Here is a 19,578-nt window from a genome sequence, read left to right as displayed (position 1 = left end):
CAGTGCCAAGTGCCTCCTGCAAACTGACATCAGGAACCTGGCCTGGTGACTTTTGTTTCTCTGGGGAAAGGCCATAGATGATGTCCAGTGCCCCCTGGCCCGGAGTGGCCGGCTGCCTGCTGAAATTCCGAACTGTTTAGGATGCCGCCCAGATGCAAGGTACCACCACAGGCAACTGTGGCAGGTTTGACAGTGCCAAGTGCCTCCTGCAAACTGACATCAGGAACCTGGCCTGGTGACTTTTGTTTCTCTGGGGAAAGGCCATCGTTCCTGTCCGGGGCCCGCCGGGCCGGAGTGGCCGGCTGCCTGCTGAAATTCCACACGGTTGAGGATACCTCCCAGATGCAAGATGGCCCCACAGGCAACTGTGGCTGGTTTGACAGTGCCAAGTGCCTCCTGCAAACAGACATCAGGAACCTGGCCTGGTAACTTTTGTTTCTCTGGGGAAAGGCCATGGTTCTTGTCCACGGCCTGGTGGCCCGGAGTGTCCGGCTGCCTCCTGAAATTCCGCACGGATCAGAATGCCTCCAGGATGAAAGGTGCCCCCAGAGGCAACTGTGGCTGGTTTGACAGTGCCAAGTGCCTCCTGCAAACTGACATCAGGAACCTGGCCTGGTGACTTTTGTTTCTCGGGGGGAAAGGCCATCATTCTTTTCCGGGCCCTCTGGCCCGGAATGGACGGCAGCCTGCTGAAATTCCGCACGGATCAGGATACCTCCCAGACCGAAACTAAAACCATAGGCAACTGTGGCTGGTTTGACAGTGCCAAGTGCCTCCTGCAAACTGACATCAGGAACCTGGCCTGGTGACTTTTGTTTCTCTGGGGAAAGGTCATGGTTCATATCCTGGACCCGTAGTCCCGGAGGGGCCGGCTGCCTGCTGAAATTCCGAACGGATTAGGATGCCGCCCAGATGCAAGGTACCACCACAGGCAACTGTGGCAGGTTTGACAGTGCCAAGTGCCTCCTGCAAACTGACATCAGGAACCTGGCCTGGTGACTTTTGTTTCTCTGGGGAAAAGCCGTGGTTCATATCCTGGACCCGTAGTCCCGGAGGGGCCGGCCGCCTCCTGAAATTCCGAACGGATTAGGATGCCGCCCAGATGCAAGGTACCACCACAGGCAACTGTGGCAGGCTTGACAGTGCCAAGTGCCTCCTGCAAACTGACATCAGGAACCTGGCCTGGTGACTTTTGTTTCTCTGGGGAAAGGCCATGGTTCTTGTCCACGGCCTGGTGGCCCGGAGTGTCCGGCTGCCTCCTGAAATTCCTCACGGTTCAGAATGCCTCCCAGATGAAAAGTGCCCCCAGAGGCAACTGTGGCTGGTTTGACAGTGCCAAGTGCCTCCTGCAAACTGACATCAGGAACCTGGCCTGGTAGGTTTTGTTTCTCTGGGGAAAGGCCATGGTTCTTGTCCACGGCCTGGTGGCCCGGAGTGTCCGGCTGCCTCCTGAAATTCCTCACGGTTCAGAATGCCTCCCAGATGAAAAGTGCCCCCAGAGGCAACTGTGGCTGGTTTGACAGTGCCAAGTGCCTCCTGCAAACTGACATCAGGAACCTGGCCAGGTGACTTTTGTTTCTCTGGGGAAAGGCCATGGTTCATATCCTGGACACGTAGGACCAGAGAGGCCGGCTGCCTGCTGAAATTCCTCACGGATCAGGATGCCGCCGAGATGCAAGGTGCCCCCACAGGCATCTGTGGCTGGTTCGACAGTGCCAAGTGCCTCCTGCAAACTGACATCAGGAACCTGGCCTGGTCAGTTTTGTTTCTCTGGGGAAAGGCCATGGTTAATGTACAGGGCCGGGTGTCCCGGAGAGGCCGGCTGCCTGCTGAAATTCCGCACGGATCAGGATACCTCCCAGATGGAAAGTGGCGCTACAGGCAACTGTGGCAGGTTTGACAGTGCCAAGTGCCTCCTGCAAACTGACATCAGGAACCTGGCCAGGTGACATTTGTTTCTCTGGGGAAAGGCCATGGTTCATATCCTGGACACGTAGGACCGGCGAGGCCGGCTGCCTGCTGAAATTCCTCACGGATCAGGATACCTCAAATATGGAAAGTGCCCCCACAGGCAACGGTGGCTGGTTTGACAGTGCCAAGTGCCTCCTGCAAACTGACATCAGGAACCTGGCCTGGTGACTTTTGTTTCTCTGGGGAAAGGCCATAGATGATGTCCAGTGCCCCCTGGCCCAGAGTGGCCGACTGCCTGCTGAAATTCCGCACGGATCAGGATACCTCCCAGATGGAAAGTGGCGCCACAGGCAACTGTGGCTGGTTTGACAGTGCCAAGTGCCTCCTGCAAACTGACATGAAGAACCTGGCCAGGATACATTTGTTTCTCTGGGGAAAGGCCATAGTTCATATCCTGGACACGTAGGACAGGAGAGGCCGGCTGCCTGCTGAAATTCCTCACGGATCAGAATACCTCCCATATGGAAAGTGCCCCCAGAGGCAACGGTGGCTGGTTTGACAGTGCCAAGTGCCACCTGCAAACTGACATCAGGAACCTGGCCTGGTGACTTTTGTTTCTCTGGGGAAAGGCCATCATTCTTGTTCAGAGCCCAGTGGCCCAGAGTGGCCGGCTGCCTGCTGAATTTCCGCACGGATCAGGATAGCTCCCAGATTCAAGGTGCCGCCACAGGCAACTGCGGCAGGTTTGACAGTGCCAAGTGCCTCCTGCAAACTGACATCAGGAACCTGGCCTGGTGACATTTATTTCTCTGGGGAAAGGCCATTGTACGTGTCCAAGGCCTAGTGGCCCAGAGTGGCCGGCTGCTTGCTGGAATTCTGCATGGATCAGGATGCCGCCGAGATGCAAGGTGCCCCCACAGGCACCTGTGGCTGGTTTGACAGTGCCAAGTGCCTCCTGCAAACTGACATCAGGAACCTGGCCTGGTGACTTTTGTTTCTCTGGGGAAAGGCCATCGTTCATATCCTACAAACTGTGGCCCAGAGTGGCCGGCTGCCTGCTGAAATTCCGCACGGATCAGGATACCTCCCAGATGCAAGGTGCCCCACGGGAAACTGTGGCTGGTTTGACAGTGCCAAGTGCCTCCTGCCAACTGACATCAAGAACCTGGCCTGGTGACTTTTGTTTCTCTGGGGAAAGGCCATGGTTGGTATCCTGAGCCTCGTGTCCTGGAGTGGCCGTCTGCCTGCTAAAATTCTGGACGGACCAGGATGCCGCCAAGATGCAAGGTGCCCCCAGAGGCAACTGTGGCTGGTTTGACAGTGCCAAGTGCTTCCTGCAAACTGACATCAGAAACCTGGCCTGGTGATTTTCTTTCCCAGGGGAAAGGCCATGGTTCATGTCCAGGGCCCGGTGGCTCGCAGTTGCCTGCTGCCTGCTGAAATTCCACACGGATCCGGATACCTCCCTGATGCAAGTTGCCCCCACCGGCAACTGTGGCTGGTTTGACAGTGCCATGTGCCTCCTGCAAACTGACATCAGGAACCTGGCCTGGTGACTTTTGTTTCCCAGGGGAAAGGCCATACATGATGTCCAGTGCCTTCTGGCCTGGAGTGGCCGACTGTCTGCTGAAATTCTGCATGGATCAGGATGCCGCCGAGATGCAAGGTGCCCCACAGGCACCTGTGGCTGGTTTGACAGTGCCAAGTGCTTCCTGCAAACTGACATCAGAAACCTGGCCTGGTGATTTTCTTTCTCCGGGGAAAGGCCATGATTCATGTCCAGGGCCCGGTGGCCCGTACTTGCCTGCTGCCTGCTGAAATTCCACACGGATCAGGATACCTCCCAGATGTAAGGTGCCACCACAGGCAACTGTGGCTGGTTTAACAGTGCCAAGTGCCTCCTGCAAACTGACATCAGGAACCTGGCCAAGTGACTTTTGTTTCTCTGGGGAAAGGTCATGGTTCATATCCTGGACCCGTAGTCCCGGAGGGGCCGGCTGCCTGCTGAAATTCCGAACGGATTAGGATGCCGCCCAGATGCAAGGTACCACCACAGGCAACTGTGGCAGGCTTGACAGTGCCAAGTGCCTCCTGCAAACTGACATCAGGAACCTGGCCTGGTGACTTTTGTTTCTCTGGGGAAAAGCCGTGGTTCATATCCTGGACCCGTAGTCCCGGAGGGGCCGGCCGCCTGCTGAAATTCCGAACGGATTAGGATGCCGCCCAGATGCAAGGTACCACCACAGGCAACTGTGGCAGGCTTGACAGTGCCAAGTGCCTCCTGCAAACTGACATCAGGAACCTGGCCTGGTGACTTTTGTTTCTCTGGGGAAAAGCCGTGGTTCATGTCCAGGGCCTGGTGGCCCGGAGTGGCCGGCCGCCTGCTGAAATTCCGCATGGATCAGGATGCCTCCCAGATGAAAAGTGCCCCCACAGGCACCTGTGGCTGGTTTGACAGTGCCAAGTGCCTCCTGCCAAATGACATCAGGAACCTGGCCTGGTGACTTTTGTTTCTCTGGGGAAAGGCCATCGTTCCTCTCCAGGGCCTGGTGGCCTGGAGTGGCCGACTGCCTGCTGAAATTCCGCACGGATCAGGATAACTCCCAGATGCAAGGTGCTCATAGAGGTACGTGTGGCTGGTTTGACAGTGCCAAGTGCCTCCTGCAAACAGACATCAGGAACCTGGCCTGGTAGGTTTTGTTTCTCTGGGGAAAGGCCATCGTTCTTGTCCGGGGCCCGCCGGCCCGGAGTGGCCGGCTGCCTGCTGAAATTCCACACGGTTGAGGCTACCTCCCAGATGCAAGGCGGCCCCACTGGCAACTGTGGCTGGTTTGACAGTGCCATGTGCCTCCTGCAAACTGACATCAGGAACCTGGCCTGGTGACTTTCGTTTCTCTGGGGAAAGACGATGATTCTTGTCCAGGGCCTTGCGGCCTGGAGTGCCTGGCTGCCTGCTGAAATTCCGCAAGGATCAGGATGCCTCCCAGATGGAAAGTGCCCCCACAGGCAACTGTGGCTGGTTTGACAGTGCCAAGTGCCTCCTGCAAACTGACATCAGGAACCTGGCCAGGTGACTTTTGTTTCTCTGGGGAAAGGCCATGGTTCATATCCTGGACACGTAGGACCAGAGAGGCCGGCTGCCTGCTGAAATTCCTCACGGATCAGGATGCCGCCGAGATGCAAGGTGCCCCCACAGGCATCTGTGGCTGGTTCGACAGTGCCAAGTGCCTCCTGCAAACTGACATCAGGAACCTGGCCTGGTCAGTTTTGTTTCTCTGGGGAAAGGCCATGGTTAATGTACAGGGCCGGGTGTCCCGGAGAGGCCGGCTGCCTGCTGAAATTCCGCACGGATCAGGATACCTCCCAGATGGAAAGTGGCGCTACAGGCAACTGTGGCAGGTTTGACAGTGCCAAGTGCCTCCTGCAAACTGACATCAAGAACCTGGCCAGGTGACATTTGTTTCTCTGGGGAAAGGCCATGGTTCATATCCTGGACACGTAGGACCGGAGAGGCCGGCTGCCTGCTGAAATTCCTCACGGATCAGGATACCTCAAATATGGAAAGTGCCCCCACAGGCAACGGTGGCTGGTTTGACAGTGCCAAGTGCCTCCTGCAAACTGACATCAGGAACCTGGCCTGGTGACTTTTGTTTCTCTGGGGAAAGGCCATAGATGATGTCCAGTGCCCCCTGGCCCAGAGTGGCCGACTGCCTGCTGAAATTCCGCACGGATCAGGATACCTCCCAGATGGAAAGTGGCGCCACAGGCAACTGTGGCTGGTTTGACAGTGCCAAGTGCCTCCTGCAAACTGACATCAAGAACCTGGCCAGGATACATTTGTTTCTCTGGGGAAAGGCCATGGTTCATATCCTGGACACGTAGGACCGGAGAGGCCGGCTGCCTGCTGAAATTCCTCACGGATCAGAATACCTCCCATATGGAAAGTGCCCCCACAGGCAACGGTGGCTGGTTTGACAGTGCCAAGTGCCTCCTGCAAACTGACATCAGGAACCTGGCCTGGTGACTTTTGTTTCTCTGGGGAAAGGCCATAGATGATGTCCAGTGCCCCCTGGCCCGGAGTGGCCGGCTGCCTGCTGAAATTCCGAACTGTTTAGGATGCCGCCCAGATGCAAGGTACCACCACAGGCAACTGTGGCAGGTTTGACAGTGCCAAGTGCCTCCTGCAAACTGACATCAGGAACCTGGCCTGGTGACTTTTGTTTCTCTGGGGAAAGGCCATCGTTCCTGTCCGGGGCCCGCCGGGCCGGAGTGGCCGGCTGCCTGCTGAAATTCCACACGGTTGAGGATACCTCCCAGATGCAAGATGGCCCCACAGGCAACTGTGGCTGGTTTGACAGTGCCAAGTGCCTCCTGCAAACAGACATCAGGAACCTGGCCTGGTAACTTTTGTTTCTCTGGGGAAAGGCCATGGTTCTTGTCCACGGCCTGGTGGCCCGGAGTGTCCGGCTGCCTCCTGAAATTCCGCACGGATCAGAATGCCTCCAGGATGAAAGGTGCCCCCAGAGGCAACTGTGGCTGGTTTGACAGTGCCAAGTGCCTCCTGCAAACTGACATCAGGAACCTGGCCTGGTGACTTTTGTTTCTCGGGGGGAAAGGCCATCATTCTTTTCCGGGCCCTCTGGCCCGGAATGGCCGGCAGCCTGCTGAAATTCCGCACGGATCAGGATACCTCCCAGACCGAAACTAAAACCATAGGCAACTGTGGCTGGTTTGACAGTGCCAAGTGCCTCCTGCAAACTGACATCAGGAACCTGGCCTGGTGACTTTTGTTTCTCTGGGGAAAGGTCATGGTTCATATCCTGGACCCGTAGTCCCGGAGGGGCCGGCTGCCTGCTGAAATTCCGAACGGATTAGGATGCCGCCCAGATGCAAGGTACCACCACAGGCAACTGTGGCAGGTTTGACAGTGCCAAGTGCCTCCTGCAAACTGACATCAGGAACCTGGCCTGGTGACTTTTGTTTCTCTGGGGAAAAGCCGTGGTTCATATCCTGGACCCGTAGTCCCGGAGGGGCCGGCCGCCTCCTGAAATTCCGAACGGATTAGGATGCCGCCCAGATGCAAGGTACCACCACAGGCAACTGTGGCAGGCTTGACAGTGCCAAGTGCCTCCTGCAAACTGACATCAGGAACCTGGCCTGGTGACTTTTGTTTCTCTGGGGAAAGGCCATGGTTCTTGTCCACGGCCTGGTGGCCCGGAGTGTCCGGCTGCCTCCTGAAATTCCTCACGGTTCAGAATGCCTCCCAGATGAAAAGTGCCCCCAGAGGCAACTGTGGCTGGTTTGACAGTGCCAAGTGCCTCCTGCAAACTGACATCAGGAACCTGGCCTGGTAGGTTTTGTTTCTCTGGGGAAAGGCCATGGTTCTTGTCCACGGCCTGGTGGCCCGGAGTGTCCGGCTGCCTCCTGAAATTCCTCACGGTTCAGAATGCCTCCCAGATGAAAAGTGCCCCCAGAGGCAACTGTGGCTGGTTTGACAGTGCCAAGTGCCTCCTGCAAACTGACATCAGGAACCTGGCCAGGTGACTTTTGTTTCTCTGGGGAAAGGCCATGGTTCATATCCTGGACACGTAGGACCAGAGAGGCCGGCTGCCTGCTGAAATTCCTCACGGATCAGGATGCCGCCGAGATGCAAGGTGCCCCCACAGGCATCTGTGGCTGGTTCGACAGTGCCAAGTGCCTCCTGCAAACTGACATCAGGAACCTGGCCTGGTCAGTTTTGTTTCTCTGGGGAAAGGCCATGGTTAATGTACAGGGCCGGGTGTCCCGGAGAGGCCGGCTGCCTGCTGAAATTCCGCACGGATCAGGATACCTCCCAGATGGAAAGTGGCGCTACAGGCAACTGTGGCAGGTTTGACAGTGCCAAGTGCCTCCTGCAAACTGACATCAGGAACCTGGCCAGGTGACATTTGTTTCTCTGGGGAAAGGCCATGGTTCATATCCTGGACACGTAGGACCGGAGAGGCCGGCTGCCTGCTGAAATTCCTCACGGATCAGGATACCTCAAATATGGAAAGTGCCCCCACAGGCAACGGTGGCTGGTTTGACAGTGCCAAGTGCCTCCTGCAAACTGACATCAGGAACCTGGCCTGGTGACTTTTGTTTCTCTGGGGAAAGGCCATAGATGATGTCCAGTGCCCCCTGGCCCAGAGTGGCCGACTGCCTGCTGAAATTCCGCACGGATCAGGATACCTCCCAGATGGAAAGTGGCGCCACAGGCAACTGTGGCTGGTTTGACAGTGCCAAGTGCCTCCTGCAAACTGACATGAAGAACCTGGCCAGGATACATTTGTTTCTCTGGGGAAAGGCCATGGTTCATATCCTGGACACGTAGGACAGGAGAGGCCGGCTGCCTGCTGAAATTCCTCACGGATCAGAATACCTCCCATATGGAAAGTGCCCCCAGAGGCAACGGTGGCTGGTTTGACAGTGCCAAGTGCCACCTGCAAACTGACATCAGGAACCTGGCCTGGTGACTTTTGTTTCTCTGGGGAAAGGCCATAGATGATGTCCAGTGCCCCCTGGCCCGGAGTGGCCGGCTGCCTGCTGAAATTCCGAACTGTTTAGGATGCCGCCCAGATGCAAGGTACCACCACAGGCAACTGTGGCTGGTTTGACAGTGCCAAGTGCCTCCTGCAAACAGACATCAGGAACCTGGCCTGGTAACTTTTGTTTCTCTGGGGAAAGGCCATGGTTCTTGTCCACGGCCTGGTGGCCCGGATTGTCCGGCTGCCTCCTGAAATTCCCCACGGATCAGAATGCCTCCAGGATGAAAAGTGCCCCCAGAGGCAACTGTGGCTGGTTTGACAGTGCCAAGTGCCTCCTGCAAACTGACATCAGGAACCTGGCCTGGTGACTTTTGTTTCTCGGGGGGAAAGGCCATCATTCTTTTCCGGGCCCTCTGGCCCGGAATGGCCGGCAGCCTGCAGAAATTCCACACGGATCAGGATACCTCCCAGACCGAAACTAAAACCATAGGCAACTGTGGCTGGTTTGACAGTGCCAAGTGCCTCCTGCAAAATGACATCAGGAACCTGGCCAAGTGACTTTTGTTTCTCTGGGGAAAGGTCATGGTTCATATCCTGGACCCGTAGTCCCGGAGGGGCCGGCTGCCTGCTGAAATTCCGAACGGATTAGGATGCCGCCCAGATGCAAGGTACCACCACAGGCAACTGTGGCAGGCTTGACAGTGCCAAGTGCCTCCTGCAAACTGACATCAGGAACCTGGCCTGGTGACTTTTGTTTCTCTGGGGAAAAGCCGTGGTTCATATCCTGGACCCGTAGTCCCGGAGGGGCCGGCCGCCTGCTGAAATTCCGAACGGATTAGGATGCCGCCCAGATGCAAGGTACCACCACAGGCAACTGTGGCAGGCTTGACAGTGCCAAGTGCCTCCTGCAAACTGACATCAGGAACCTGGCCTGGTGACTTTCGTTTCTCTGGGGAAAGACGATGATTCTTGTCCAGGGCCTTGCGGCCTGGAGTGCCTGGCTGCCTGCTGAAATTACGCACGGATCAGGATGCCTCCCAGATGGAAAGTGCCCCCACAGGCGACTGTGGCTGGTTTGCCAGTGCCAAGTGCCTCCTGCAAACTGACATCAGGAACCTGGCCAGGTGACTTTTGTTTCTCTGGGGAAAGGCCATGGTTCATATCCTGGACACGTAGGACCAGAGAGGCCGGCTGCCTGCTGAAATTCCTCACGGATCAGGATGCCGCCGAGATGCAAGGTGCCCCCACAGGCATCTGTGGCTGGTTCGACAGTGCCAAGTGCCTCCTGCAAACTGACATCAGGAACCTGGCCTGGTCAGTTTTGTTTCTCTGGGGAAAGGCCATGGTTAATGTACAGGGCCGGGTGTCCCGGAGAGGCCGGCTGCCTGCTGAAATTCCGCACGGATCAGGATACCTCCCAGATGGAAAGTGGCGCTACAGGCAACTGTGGCAGGTTTGACAGTGCCAAGTGCCTCCTGCAAACTGACATCAAGAACCTGGCCAGGTGACATTTGTTTCTCTGGGGAAAGGCCATGGTTCATATCCTGGACACGTAGGACCGGAGAGGCCGGCTGCCTGCTGAAATTCCTCACGGATCAGGATACCTCAAATATGGAAAGTGCCCCCACAGGCAACGGTGGCTGGTTTGACAGTGCCAAGTGCCTCCTGCAAACTGACATCAGGAACCTGGCCTGGTGACTTTTGTTTCTCTGGGGAAAGGCCATAGATGATGTCCAGTGCCCCCTGGCCCAGAGTGGCCGACTGCCTGCTGAAATTCCGCACGGATCAGGATACCTCCCAGATGGAAAGTGGCGCCACAGGCAACTGTGGCTGGTTTGACAGTGCCAAGTGCCTCCTGCAAACTGACATCAAGAACCTGGCCAGGATACATTTGTTTCTCTGGGGAAAGGCCATGGTTCATATCCTGGACACGTAGGACCAGAGAGGCCGGCTGCCTGCTGAAATTCCTCACGGATCAGAATACCTCCCATATGGAAAGTGCCCCCAGAGGCAACGGTGGCTGGTTTGACAGTGCCAAGTGCCTCCTGCAAACTGACATCAGGAACCTGGCCTGGTGACTTTTGTTTCTCTGGGGAAAGGCCATAGATGATGTCCAGTGCCCCCTGGCCCGGAGTGGCCGGCTGCCTGCTGAAATTCCGAACTGTTTAGGATGCCGCCCAGATGCAAGGTACCACCACAGGCAACTGTGGCAGGTTTGACAGTGCCAAGTGCCTCCTGCAAACTGACATCAGGAACCTGGCCTGGTGACTTTTGTTTCTCTGGGGAAAGGCCATCGTTCCTGTCCGGGGCCCGCCGGGCCGGAGTGGCCGGCTGCCTGCTGAAATTCCACACGGTTGAGGATACCTCCCAGATGCAAGATGGCCCCACAGGCAACTGTGGCTGGTTTGACAGTGCCAAGTGCCTCCTGCAAACAGACATCAGGAACCTGGCCTGGTAACTTTTGTTTCTCTGGGGAAAGGCCATGGTTCTTGTCCACGGCCTGGTGGCCCGGAGTGTCCGGCTGCCTCCTGAAATTCCGCACGGATCAGAATGCCTCCAGGATGAAAGGTGCCCCCAGAGGCAACTGTGGCTGGTTTGACAGTGCCAAGTGCCTCCTGCAAACTGACATCAGGAACCTGGCCTGGTGACTTTTGTTTCTCGGGGGGAAAGGCCATCATTCTTTTCCGGGCCCTCTGGCCCGGAATGGCCGGCAGCCTGCTGAAATTCCGCACGGATCAGGATACCTCCCAGACCGAAACTAAAACCATAGGCAACTGTGGCTGGTTTGACAGTGCCAAGTGCCTCCTGCAAACTGACATCAGGAACCTGGCCTGGTGACTTTTGTTTCTCTGGGGAAAGGTCATGGTTCATATCCTGGACCCGTAGTCCCGGAGGGGCCGGCCGCCTGCTGAAATTCCGAACGGATTAGGATGCCGCCCAGATGTAAGGTACCACCACAGGCAACTGTGGCAGGCTTGACAGTGCCAAGTGCCTCCTGCAAACTGACATCAGGAACCTGGCCTGGTGACTTTTGTTTCTCTGGGGAAAAGCCGTGGTTCATATCCTGGACCCGTAGTCCCGGAGGGGCCGGCCGCCTGCTGAAATTCCGAACGGATTAGGATGCCGCCCAGATGCAAGGTACCACCACAGGCAACTGTGGCAGGCTTGACAGTGCCAAGTGCCTCCTGCAAACTGACATCAGGAACCTGGCCTGGTGACTTTTGTTTCTCTGGGGAAAGGCCATGGTTCTTGTCCACGGCCTGGTGGCCCGGAGTGTCCGGCTGCCTCCTGAAATTCCTCACGGTTCAGAATGCCTCCCAGATGAAAAGTGCCCCCAGAGGCAACTGTGGCTGGTTTGACAGTGCCAAGTGCCTCCTGCAAACTGACATCAGGAACCTGGCCTGGTAGGTTTTGTTTCTCTGGGGAAAGGCCATGGTTCTTGTCCACGGCCTGGTGGCCCGGAGTGTCCGGCTGCCTCCTGAAATTCCTCACGGTTCAGAATGCCTCCCAGATGAAAAGTGCCCCCAGAGGCAACTGTGGCTGGTTTGACAGTGCCAAGTGCCTCCTGCAAACTGACATCAGGAACCTGGCCAGGTGACTTTTGTTTCTCTGGGGAAAGGCCATGGTTCATATCCTGGACACGTAGGACCAGAGAGGCCGGCTGCCTGCTGAAATTCCTCACGGATCAGGATGCCGCCGAGATGCAAGGTGCCCCCACAGGCATCTGTGGCTGGTTTGACAGTGCCAAGTGCCTCCTGCAAACTGACATCAGGAACCTGGCCTGGTCAGTTTTGTTTCTCTGGGGAAAGGCCATAGATGATGTCCAGTGCCCCCTGGCCCGGAGTGGCCGACTGCCTGCTGAAATTCCGCACGGATCAGGATACCTCCCAGATGGAATGTGGCGCCACAGGCAACTGTGGCTGGTTTGACAGTGCCAAGTGCCTCCTGCAAACTGACATGAAGAACCTGGCCAGGATACATTTGTTTCTCTGGGGAAAGGCCATGGTTCATATCCTGGACACGTAGGACCGGAGAGGCTGGCTGCCTGCTGAAATTCCTCACGGATCAGAATACCTCCCATATGGAAAGTGCCCCCAGAGGCAACGGTGGCTGGTTTGACAGTGCCAAGTGCCACCTGCAAACTGACATCAGGAACCTGGCCTGGTGACTTTTGTTTCTCTGGGGAAAGGCCATAGATGATGTCCAGTGCCCCCTGGCCCGGAGTGGCCGGCTGCCTGCTGAAATTCCGAACTGTTTAGGATGCCGCCCAGATGCAAGGTACCACCACAGGCAACTGTGGCTGGTTTGACAGTGCCAAGTGCCTCCTGCAAACAGACATCAGGAACCTGGCCTGGTAACTTTTGTTTCTCTGGGGAAAGGCCATGGTTCTTGTCCACGGCCTGGTGGCCCGGATTGTCCGGCTGCCTCCTGAAATTCCCCACGGATCAGAATGCCTCCAGGATGAAAGGTGCCCCCAGAGGCAACTGTGGCTGGTTTGACAGTGCCAAGTGCCTCCTGCAAACTGACATCAGGAACCTGGCCAGGTGACTTTTGTTTCTCGGGGGGAAAGGCCATCATTCTTTTCCGGGCCCTCTGGCCCGGAATGGCCGGCAGCCTGCTGAAATTCCACACGGATCAGGATACCTCCCAGACCGAAACTAAAACCATAGGCAACTGTGGCTGGTTTGACAGTGCCAAGTGCCTCCTGCAAACTGACATCAGGAACCTGGCCTGGTGACTTTTGTTTCTCTGGGGAAAGGCCATAGATGATGTCCAGTGCCCCCTGGCCCAGAGTGGCCGACTGCCTGCTGAAATTCCGCACGGATCAGGATACCTCCCAGATGGAAAGTGGCGCCACAGGCAACTGTGGCTGGTTTGACAGTGCCAAGTGCCTCCTGCAAACTGACATCAAGAACCTGGCCAGGATACATTTGTTTCTCTGGGGAAAGGCCATGGTTCATATCCTGGACACGTAGGACCGGAGAGGCCGGCTGCCTGCTGAAATTCCTCACGGATCAGAATACCTCCCATATGGAAAGTGCCCCCAGAGGCAACGGTGGCTGGTTTGACAGTGCCAAGTGCCTCCTGCAAACTGACATCAGGAACCTGGCCTGGTGACTTTTGTTTCTCTGGGGAAAGGCCATAGATGATGTCCAGTGCCCCCTGGCCCGGAGTGGCCGGCTGCCTGCTGAAATTCCGAACTGTTTAGGATGCCGCCCAGATGCAAGGTACCACCACAGGCAACTGTGGCAGGTTTGACAGTGCCAAGTGCCTCCTGCAAACTGACATCAGGAACCTGGCCTGGTGACTTTTGTTTCTCTGGGGAAAGGCCATCGTTCCTGTCCGGGGCCCGCCGGGCCGGAGTGGCCGGCTGCCTGCTGAAATTCCACACGGTTGAGGATACCTCCCAGATGCAAGATGGCCCCACAGGCAACTGTGGCTGGTTTGACAGTGCCAAGTGCCTCCTGCAAACAGACATCAGGAACCTGGCCTGGTAACTTTTGTTTCTCTGGGGAAAGGCCATGGTTCTTGTCCACGGCCTGGTGGCCCGGAGTGTCCGGCTGCCTCCTGAAATTCCGCACGGATCAGAATGCCTCCAGGATGAAAGGTGCCCCCAGAGGCAACTGTGGCTGGTTTGACAGTGCCAAGTGCCTCCTGCAAACTGACATCAGGAACCTGGCCTGGTGACTTTTGTTTCTCGGGGGGAAAGGCCATCATTCTTTTCCGGGCCCTCTGGCCCGGAATGGCCGGCAGCCTGCTGAAATTCCGCACGGATCAGGATACCTCCCAGACCGAAACTAAAACCATAGGCAACTGTGGCTGGTTTGACAGTGCCAAGTGCCTCCTGCAAACTGACATCAGGAACCTGGCCTGGTGACTTTTGTTTCTCTGGGGAAAGGTCATGGTTCATATCCTGGACCCGTAGTCCCGGAGGGGCCGGCTGCCTGCTGAAATTCCGAACGGATTAGGATGCCGCCCAGATGTAAGGTACCACCACAGGCAACTGTGGCAGGCTTGACAGTGCCAAGTGCCTCCTGCAAACTGACATCAGGAACCTGGCCTGGTGACTTTTGTTTCTCTGGGGAAAAGCCGTGGTTCATATCCTGGACCCGTAGTCCCGGAGGGGCCAGCCGCCTGCTGAAATTCCGAACGGATTAGGATGCCGCCCAGATGCAAGGTACCACCACAGGCAACTGTGGCAGGCTTGACAGTGCCAAGTGCCTCCTGCAAACTGACATCAGGAACCTGGCCTGGTGACTTTTGTTTCTCTGGGGAAAGGCCATGGTTCTTGTCCACGGCCTGGTGGCCCGGAGTGTCCGGCTGCCTCCTGAAATTCCTCACGGTTCAGAATGCCTCCCAGATGAAAAGTGCCCCCAGAGGCAACTGTGGCTGGTTTGACAGTGCCAAGTGCCTCCTGCAAACTGACATCAGGAACCTGGCCTGGTAGGTTTTGTTTCTCTGGGGAAAGGCCATGGTTCTTGTCCACGGCCTGGTGGCCCGGAGTGTCCGGCTGCCTCCTGAAATTCCTCACGGTTCAGAATGCCTCCCAGATGAAAAGTGCCCCCAGAGGCAACTGTGGCTGGTTTGACAGTGCCAAGTGCCACCTGCAAACTGACATCAGGAACCTGGCCAGGTGACTTTTGTTTCTCTGGGGAAAGGCCATGGTTCATATCCTGGACACGTAGGACCAGAGAGGCCGGCTGCCTGCTGAAATTCCTCACGGATCAGGATGCCGCCGAGATGCAAGGTGCCCCCACAGGCATCTGTGGCTGGTTTGACAGTGCCAAGTGCCTCCTGCAAACTGACATCAGGAACCTGGCCTGGTCAGTTTTGTTTCTCTGGGGAAAGGCCATAGATGATGTCCAGTGCCCCCTGGCCCGGAGTGGCCGACTGCCTGCTGAAATTCCGCACGGATCAGGATACCTCCCAGATGGAATGTGGCGCCACAGGCAACTGTGGCTGGTTTGACAGTGCCAAGTGCCTCCTGCAAACTGACATGAAGAACCTGGCCAGGATACATTTGTTTCTCTGGGGAAAGGCCATGGTTCATATCCTGGACACGTAGGACCGGAGAGGCTGGCTGCCTGCTGAAATTCCTCACGGATCAGAATACCTCCCATATGGAAAGTGCCCCCAGAGGCAACGGTGGCTGGTTTGACAGTGCCAAGTGCCACCTGCAAACTGACATCAGGAACCTGGCCTGGTGACTTTTGTTTCTCTGGGGAAAGGCCATAGATGATGTCCAGTGCCCCCTGGCCCGGAGTGGCCGGCTGCCTGCTGAAATTCCGAACTGTTTAGGATGCCGCCCAGATGCAAGGTACCACCACAGGCAACTGTGGCTGGTTTGACAGTGCCAAGTGCCTCCTGCAAACAGACATCAGGAACCTGGCCTGGTAACTTTTGTTTCTCTGGGGAAAGGCCATGGTTCTTGTCCACGGCCTGGTGGCCCGGATTGTCCGGCTGCCTCCTGAAATTCCCCACGGATCAGAATGCCTCCAGGATGAAAGGTGCCCCCACAGGCAACTGTGGCTGGTTTGACAGTGCCAAGTGCCTCCTGCAAACTGACATCAGGAACCTGGCCAGGTGACTTTTGTTTCTCGGGGGGAAAGGCCATCATTCTTTTCCGGGCCCTCTGGCCCGGAATGGCCGGCAGCCTGCTGAAATTCCACACGGATCAGGATACCTCCCAGACCGAAACTAAAACCATAGGCAACTGTGGCTGGTTTGACAGTGCCAAGTGCCTCCTGCAAACTGACATCAGGAACCTGGCCAAGTGACTTTTGTTTCTCTGGGGAAAGGTCATGGTTCATATCCTGGACCCGTAGTCCCGGAGGGGCCGGCTGCCTGCTGAAATTCCGAACGGATTAGGATGCCGCCCAGATGCAAGGTACCACCACAGGCAACTGTGGCAGGCTTGACAGTGCCAAGTGCCTCCTGCAAACTGACATCAGGAACCTGGCCTGGTGACTTTTGTTTCTCTGGGGAAAAGCCGTGGTTCATATCCTGGACCCGTAGTCCCGGAGGGGCCGGCCGCCTGCTGAAATTCCGAACGGATTAGGATGCCGCCCAGATGCAAGGTACCACCACAGGCAACTGTGGCAGGCTTGACAGTGCCAAGTGCCTCCTGCAAACTGACATCAGGAACCTGGCCTGGTGACTTTTGTTTCTCTGGGGAAAAGCCGTGGTTCATGTCCAGGGCCTGGTGGCCCGGAGTGGCCGGCTGCCTGCTGAAATTCCGCATGGATCAGGATGCCTCCCAGATGAAAAGTGCCCCCACAGGCACCTGTGGCTGGTTTGACAGTGCCAAGTGCCTCCTGCCAACTGACATCAGGAACCTGGCCTGGTGACTTTTGTTTCTCTGGGGAAAGGCCATCGTTCCTCTCCAGGGCCTGGTGGCCTGGAGTGGCCGACTGCCTGCTGAACTTCCGAAAGGATCAGGATAACTCCCAGATGCAAGGTGCTCATAGAGGTACGTGTGGCTGGTTTGACAGTGCCAAGTGCCTCCTGCAAACTGACATCAGGAACCTGGCCTGGTAGGTTTTGTTTCTCTGGGGAAAGGCCATCGTTCTTGTCCGGGGCCCGCCGGACCGGAGTGGCCGGCTGCCTGCTGAAATTCCACACGGTTGAGGCTACCTCCCAGATGCAAGGCGGCCCCACTGGCAACTGTGGCTGGTTTGACAGTGCCATGTGCCTCCTGCAAACTGACATCAGGAACCTGGCCTGGTGACTTTCGTTTCTCTGGGGAAAGACGATGATTCTTGTCCAGGGCCTTGCGGCCTGGAGTGCCTGGCTGCCTGCTGAAATTCCGCAAGGATCAGGATGCCTCCCAGATGGAAAGTGCCCCCACAGGCAACTGTGGCTGGTTTGACAGTGCCAAGTGCCTCCCGCAAACTGACATCAGGAACCTGGCCAGGTGACTTTTGTTTCTCTGGGGAAAGGCCATGGTTCATATCCTGGACACGTAGGACCAGAGAGGCCGGCTGCCTGCTGAAATTCCTCACGGATCAGGATGCCGCCGAGATGCAAGGTGCCCCCACAGGCATCTGTGGCTGGTTCGACAGTGCCAAGTGCCTCCTGCAAACTGACATCAGGAACCTGGCCTGGTCAGTTTTGTTTCTCTGGGGAAAGGCCATGGTTAATGTACAGGGCCGGGTGTCCCGGAGAGGCCGGCTGCCTGCTGAAATTCCGCACGGATCAGGATACCTCCCAGATGGAAAGTGGCGCTACAGGCAACTGTGGCAGGTTTGACAGTGCCAAGTGCCTCCTGCAAACTGACATCAAGAACCTGGCCAGGTGACATTTGTTTCTCTGGGGAAAGGCCATGGTTCATATCCTGGACACGTAGGACCGGAGAGGCCGGCTGCCTGCTGAAATTCCGAACGGATCAGGATACCTCAAATATGGAAAGTGCCCCCACAGGCAACGGTGGCTGGTTTGACAGTGCCAAGTGCCTCCTGCAAACTGACATCAGGAACCTGGCCTGGTGACTTTTGTTTCTCTGGGGAAAGGCCATAGATGATGTCCAGTGCCCCCTGGCCCAGAGTGGCCGACTGCCTGCTGAAATTCCGCACGGATCAGGATACCTCCCAGATGGAAAGTGGCGCCACAGGCAACTGTGGCTGGTTTGACAGTGCCAAGTGCCTCCTGCAAACTGACATGAAGAACCTGGCCAGGATACATTTGTTTCTCTGGGGAAAGGCCATGGTTCATATCCTGGACACGTAGGACCGGAGAGGCCGGCTGCCTGCTGAAATTCCTCACGGATCAGAATACCTCCCATATGGAAAGTGCCCCCACAGGCAACGGTGGCTGGTTTGACAGTGCCAAGTGCCTCCTGCAAACTGACATCAGGAACCTGGCCTGGTGACTTTTGTTTCTCTGGGGAAAGGCCATAGATGATGTCCAGTGCCCCCTGGCCCGGAGTGGCCGGCTGCCTGCTGAAATTCCGAACAGTTTAGGATGCCGCCCAGATGCAAGGTACCACCACAGGCAACTGTGGCAGGTTTGACAGTGCCAAGTGCCTCCTGCAAACTGACATCAGGAACCTGGCCTGGTGACTTTTGTTTCTCTGGGGAAAGGCCATCGTTCCTGTCCGGGGCCCGCCGGGCCGGAGTGGCCGGCTGCCTGCTGAAATTCCACACGGTTGAGGATACCTCCCAGATGCAAGATGGCCCCACAGGCAACTGTGGCTGGTTTGACAGTGCCAAGTGCCTCCTGCAAACAGACATCAGGAACCTGGCCTGGTAACTTTTGTTTCTCTGGGGAAAGGCCATGGTTCTTGTCCACGGCCTGGTGGCCCGGAGTGTCCGGCTGCCTCCTGAAATTCCGCACGGATCAGAATGCCTCCAGGATGAAAGGTGCCCCCAGAGGCAACTGTGGCTGGTTTGACAGTGCCAAGTGCCTCCTGCAAACTGACATCAGGAACCTGGCCTGGTGACTTTTGTTTCTCGGGGGGAAAGGCCATCATTCTTTTCCGGGCCCTCTGGCCCGGAATGGCCGGCAGCCTGCTGAAATTCCGCACGGATCAGGATACCTCCCAGACCGAAACTAAAACCATAGGCAACTGTGGCTGGTTTGACAGTGCCAAGTGCCTCCTGCAAACTGACATCAGGAACCTGGCCTGGTGACTTTTGTTTCTCTGGGGAAAGGTCATGGTTCATATCCTGGACCCGTAGTCCCGGAGGGGCCGGCTGCCTGCTGAAATTCCGAACGGATTAGGATGCCGCCCAGATGCAAGGTACCACCACAGGCAACTGTGGCAGGCTTGACAGTGCCAAGTGCCTCCTGCAAACTGACATCAGGAACCTGGCCTGGTGACTTTTGTTTCTCTGGGGAAAAGCCGTGGTTCATGTCCAGGGCCTGGTGGCCCGGAGTGGCCGGCCGCCTGCTGAAATTCCGCATGGATCAGGATGCCTCCCAGATGAAAAGTGCCCCCACAGGCACCTGTGGCTGGTTTGACAGTGCCAAGTGCCTCCTGCCAACTGACATCAGGAACCTGGCCTGGTGACTTTTGTTTCTCTGGGGAAAGGCCATCGTTCCTCTCCAGGGCCTGGTGGCCTGGAGTGGCCGACTGCCTGCTGAAATTCCGCACGGATCAGGATAACTCCCAGATGCGAGGTGCTCATAGAGGTACGTGTGGCTGGTTTGACAGTGCCAAGTG

Source organism: Passer domesticus, chromosome 3 (assembly GCF_036417665.1).
Source record: "Passer domesticus isolate bPasDom1 chromosome 3, bPasDom1.hap1, whole genome shotgun sequence".
NCBI classification, from domain to species: Eukaryota; Metazoa; Chordata; class Aves; order Passeriformes; family Passeridae; genus Passer; species Passer domesticus.
The sequence above is the reverse complement of the archived record's forward strand: the minus strand, read 5'-3'. Positions refer to the sequence as shown.